The 6,002-nt window shown below is 33.8% G+C and overlaps 1 pseudogene; it reads right to left on the reverse strand.

Annotated features, from left to right (window-relative positions):
- Window positions 1-4,242: 4,242 nt before the first annotated feature.
- LOC122109914 lies at window positions 4,243-4,342 on the reverse strand (annotated as a pseudogene).
- Window positions 4,343-6,002: the final 1,660 nt, after the last annotated feature.

Genomic DNA, 6,002 nt, shown 5'->3' on the forward strand with positions numbered 1-6,002 from the left:
ATGCCACGCACCTGTTATTTTAAATTCCAGGAAGAATAACATAAAGTGTACTGAGCCCCAAATCAGATACAAGTAGGAAGCCAGATTCTATCTGAAAAATAATCAGGATAATTTAAGTCTGAGGACATGACAAAATGGTAAGAACAACCATTTCGGGGGCACAAGACACTCTAATATTATGGGTATTAAAGAAAAAAACTATGATTTTAAATAATTGGAATAATGGTAAGATTTGAGTATTTGAGTGGAGAAAAATCCATGAGAGAGATAGAATGAACCCACATTGCAATACTTTCTACTTAAATGATAATGTTTTGTGGTACTTCAGACAAAACAGTTACCTTGCTAGTGAGTATGGATTTGCACTTGGGTGATGGAAATACTCTACTTACACAGGGGTAAATTAAATAGATTTTTGGGGGTAGATTGTACTTCTTGAACTAAGACCCTAGATGATGTCCCTGAGCTTTTTCTCTCAAGGCTACCACTCTACCACTTTCAGCCACAGTTCCAATTCTGATTTTCTGTTGGTTGTTTGGAGATAAGAGGCTCATGGACTTTCCTGCCCAGGATGGCTTCAAACCACAATCGTCAGATCTCACCCTCCGAGTAACCAGAATTCCAGCCATGAGTCATCAATGATTTTAATAATTTAGTAAATTGTGCAGTTACAGAAGTTATAAATTATCCTTATAACCTGTGTAATATATGTGTGTGTATATATCAATGCATACAGATAGAAATATTTTAGCATATTTTTGTATCTACAATAGAGTTGTGAAATCATCCTTCATTATAAAATAAAATGGTAGCTGGGTGCCGGTGGCTCATGCCTGTAATCCTAGCTACTCAGGAGGCAGAGATCTGAGAATCGCAAGTCAAAGCAGACAGGAAAGGAAAGTTGGAGAGATTCTTATCTCCAATAAACCACTCAAAAACCGGAAGGGGCACTGTGGCCCAATTGGTAGAGTGCTAGCCATGAGCTGAAGAGCTGAGGGAGAGCGCCCAGGTCCCAAGTTCAAGCCCCACGACAGACGAAAAATAAATAAATAAAAATAAAATAAAATGGAAACAAAAGTTAATAAGGAGCAAAACAAAGAGAATTGTCACAGGTTTCTTGTTGTTGAATGTAATATGAATTGTGAGAATCAGTTTGGCAAAATCATCTCTACTTTAACAAAATGGATAATAGCTATTAAATCCAATCCATCTATTTGCCCATATTGTGCATCCTCACACATGAGTGTCAAAATCAAACCACAGTTTCTGCCATTGTATTTAACTCACCTGTTATAAGTTAGAGGATAGATGAAGTAATCAAATAAAGATTAAAATAATAGTATGTGAGGCTATGAGTTAAAGCTGAAAATGATTTTAAGTATGTTAATAGCTTATTAAATTGCATATTTCTTACTTTTACTCTATTGTCATGTCCCTCATTGCCACATTAGAAAAGTACATAGAAGGTTCTCACTAAATTATATGTACAATTATGAAAAAAAGTATTGAAAAAATATGGACACTGTGTGGTTTTAGCTTATTGTGACCTGTAGGGGGTAGTGTGTTTTTGAGGATTTGCAATACGTTCTAATGGAGATGAAGAGAGGGATGTGATTATTCTGGAAAAGTGGCTAGAGGGTTGTTCCCAGAAAGATAGTGATGAATTCTTCCAAAAGGTTACAGTAAAATCACTTTCACAACCATGTTCACTGCTGCACTATTCACCGTAGAAAACTGATGGAAATAGCCCAGATTCCCTTTGGCAGAAAGATGGTTAGAGAAAGTGTGGCACATGTACACAATTGGATTGCACCAATCCATTATGAAGACTGTTACATTATTTGCAAAGAAATGGATAGACCTAAAAATATGTTAAGTAAACTAAGTCAGAGACACACACACAAAGGACCCATGTTCTGTCTCATATTTGGAAGATAGAACTTTATGCAAGTTTTCACAACAATATTAACCAAAGCATGCTATTTGCAGAGGAGAATTTCAAAGGTGTATTTTCTTATAAAATTGAATTTTTAATCCAACAAAATGAATACCAGGAAACTATCACTTAAGATGTGAGGGGAATTCAAAGGGAAGGAATAAAAAGAGTTATGGAGGAAGAGCGTGAAGGCATAATATTCAATACAGATAGTATGAAAGTAGAAAAAATTAAAGTGGGGTGAGATTTGGAAGGGTGTGGAGAAGTTATGTAAAGATCCATTGTACTTAAAAACTGATTTGTTGAATGGAAATTCTCTTGTACAATTATTTAAGATAATAAAAATATAATTAAAAACAAGGGAGACATTTTATCTTAAACTGTGTTCTCTTAAACCATGAGTCAATATGATAGTTTCCTCCTCAGAAATGTTCTTTGCAGGTATGTTCCTCACATTAACAGAAAAGTGATCAGCACAATGTATATCAATCCATCACATTGCACATCATAAAGAGACACACTATAAATTCTATTTCCATCTCTTTTAAAAATAAAATTGTTTGCTCTATAAATTGATCAGAGGCATGGATTTTGTGGCTAGTTAGTTCATTGAACATCTGTCTGTCTCTTCCTCTCTCTCATTCATGGTTCTCATATGATTGTTCCATAATTATCCTAATTTATTTTGTTGTTATATTTTTGGTTGCATCATTTCACTTTCTGCTCTGCCATTTCCCAAATCATTTACATATAAAGTATTATTTCCTATGTTTTCATTCCTAGAATAAGCTGCACATGGAGACACCAATGGTCCTCATTTTCATTCTGTACCTTTTAATACGGAGGAAAACCTTTCCTCTGCTTTCTATCAATTCTCTACTCTCCAGTTAGAATAATTTAGAATAGTAAAAATGGAAAAAGAGAAAATAAGTCATGGTGAAAAAAAAAGATGCAGAAAATTCACTGGATTTTTCTGAACAGTTCAACCAACGTCAACTACTGGGGAAATACATAGACACCTCATTCCGACCGGTACTCAGTCTCTGGTTAGGCAATTCTGATGAAGACAAGGAAGAAGATGAAAAAGTGAGGAATGGTATCATTTGCAAGAAAAAAATGGAGAAGGATCCAAGCAAATTTCTTCTTTGGGCTGCCGAAATTAATCGGCTTTCTACAGTGTGGTGAAACCTTTCCAAAAAGGCCACTAGGGATGACGATGAGTATACCGCTCTTCATCAGGAAACCTACAGTTGACACTGACACATTGTCCATGAGTTGGTGGCTCGAGGCAGATATTCATGCAATAACTGTGAATGGCTGGACACACCTGCACAGTGCTTATACGTGGAATAATACCAGTGTGGCTTCTTTCTTACTTCATCATGATGCAGATACCAATGTCTAAACCAAAGGCCTCTTGACCCCCTTGCATCTTGCTGCTGGGAATAGAAACAGCAAAGATACGTTTGATCTCCTTCTTTTGAACCATTATATTAAACCAGGTCTGAAGAACAACTTGGAAGAAACTGCATTTGATACTGCCAAAAGATAAGTATGTATGATTACCTCTTTGAAGTTGTGAAAGGCTATACAAATTGTTCTCCTACGTCTTAATGATTTGGTTAAGTTACTTAAATTTCAAAAATGCCAGTCCATCCGTTGTCTCTGTACAAAATATTTTCACAATACAAAGCAACAGCAATATCTTACTTTAAAAATTCATGGATTCCATGGTATTCTTCCAAATGAATTGCCTGACTTTGATGTCAAAATATATTCAAGAGTTGTTTGTATACATCTATAATGATTTCTGTAGAGCTTGTGATTTTTAAAATCAGAAATAATTTTAATGTATCTGTTGAAATGAGTAGTACAGAACCTAAAGACATTTCCGGTGCTTGTCTAAAGAAAGTATATTTTAACATATTCTGTATTCTGTTTGTAAAATGTCCATAATCTATTTCATTCTCTCCTAAATATAATGCTTTGAATACTACATTATTATATATTATATAAATTCATTAATAAATGTGTCCTTACAGATTGCATTCCATATAAAAACAGTTTAAGATTCTTTTTTCTCCTAGGTCCTTATAGTATTTTATTTCTTTGGGATAAAATTAAAATGTTATCTAATTTCAAAAGTTTTGTAAAGGTTATGCTATGTAAAGACCTTTCTAAATTGAAGATTTAATACACTGATGTCAAACTAACTTTTAATTATATGAATCACATATGTTGTTACACTTGTATTTTTGTAATCAACTTTTTAATAACTGTTTTTCATTTCTAGCAACTGAAGAATGAAAAATATGGAATAATTCGCATATTTTCATATCATCCTTGTACAAGTGGCATGTTAATCTCTATATTGTTGTAATTTATGTATACGTGCTGCTGGAGCATGTAGTAGCCTGTAAATTTAAGTTGTTAATGATGCAATCTTTATACAGGCATATATCCTTGGTTGCCTATTTGTAGCAAGGAAACCTTATTGTTACTAACAATGTTATTGATCTTATTTCTCTGAAATTCTGTGTATAGTGGAAAAACATATTGTTTGGTAGATTGCTCAAACTTGCATTTTTTTGCCAATGACTATTTTAAGTCATTTTCATTTTAAATTTGATCATACTTTGAAGCCATTATGGCTAGGTTCAAAGAGATGGCTTTTCAAGTACTTATTTATCAACTGAGTTAGCTTTGTGGAGCTAATGGATTCAAAGTAAGCCTTGCTGAAGTGCTACTTCTAAACTTTTGCAGCTTAAAATTTCCCAAATGAGGTCTTACTGGCACAAGTGTCTACTGACCCTTTACCCTTCTTCCATGTAGTAACAGACCAAACAGAATATCTTACCCTGACAGCAAAGATTATCTTACTGGAAAAAAACTAATCTTAGTTGCAAGGGATCATAGAGAAATAAACAGTTCTGACTAGAAAGTATTTTATCATAATATAATTGTTTATTATACCTACCATTTCAAAAGTAGCTAAAGCCAAGAAGGTGGAAAAAAATTGTTCTTATGCATGATTACCTAATGTCCTGACCATCCAACCAGGCAGGAACTTACACTACTGAATTTCTATCACCAAATATTTCCATAGCTCCAGGAGAAGTCCATATTTTTCTCCTTGATATTAGGCCTTAAATTGGTAATGTTTTAATCACAGTGTTTCCTCTTGCCTCTAGGCTGTAAATCTACAAATGGTAAAGCTTTAGGTCTAACTCTACCAAACTCTGGGGTAGAGATAATGGAATAATACTGTAAAACAGAGTTGCCTTTGATACCCTAACCACAACAGAACAATGAAAAACATTTCTTTATATTACATATAGTTATATATTTTATATTTATATGTGCTAATTTTATGTTTCACACAATGAAACTTACTAGAATTAATCGATAATTTGACAAATAAATTGATATTTATTACAATAAATAGATTGGAATATAAATAATTAGTTTTAGAATATATATTAGAATATAAGAAGTATCAATGCAATGTCTTCGGTATAAACTTGTGATACCTTCTAAGCGTTCTTAGTCTACTGAATTCACATGGTAAAAAACAATGTTGTTTTCCTCTAATCTGCAAGGGATTTTACTCTGCTGCTCTGTATATTGTTTTAACTCGTTGGCCCAGAATGGTTTTCTAAATATTTCTGATCATACCCAGATTTTGCTGATATGATGTCCAAAAGGTATTATTATTCTACAGGACGCACGCATCCTAGGATCCCAGGTCCCAGTTATCTGCATCATCAGATAACAAGGGCAAGTCTTCCCACCTAGGCCCATGCAACATGCCAACAGAAAGTAATTGAAGACTCATCTTAACTTCTCATTTCCTATAATAATTTAGTGCCCCAATTACACAGGGTTTAGCAGTAGGCAATTGTGAAATGCAAGGCAACTTAAAAATGAAAGATGAGATCACAAAATCTGAGAGAAACTACTGTAATTCACACTTTCAATTTACAGATGACTAGCCCATATGAGTGAACATGATCACAAATGTCACAAGAATATTTTTAATACCCCTCTCCTAATGATTAATGAAAGA

The sequence above is a fragment of the Dipodomys spectabilis genome, unplaced genomic scaffold (assembly GCF_019054845.1).
Source record: "Dipodomys spectabilis isolate Male_0828 unplaced genomic scaffold, ASM1905484v1 ptg000070l, whole genome shotgun sequence".
NCBI lineage: Eukaryota > Metazoa > Chordata > Mammalia > Rodentia > Heteromyidae > Dipodomys > Dipodomys spectabilis.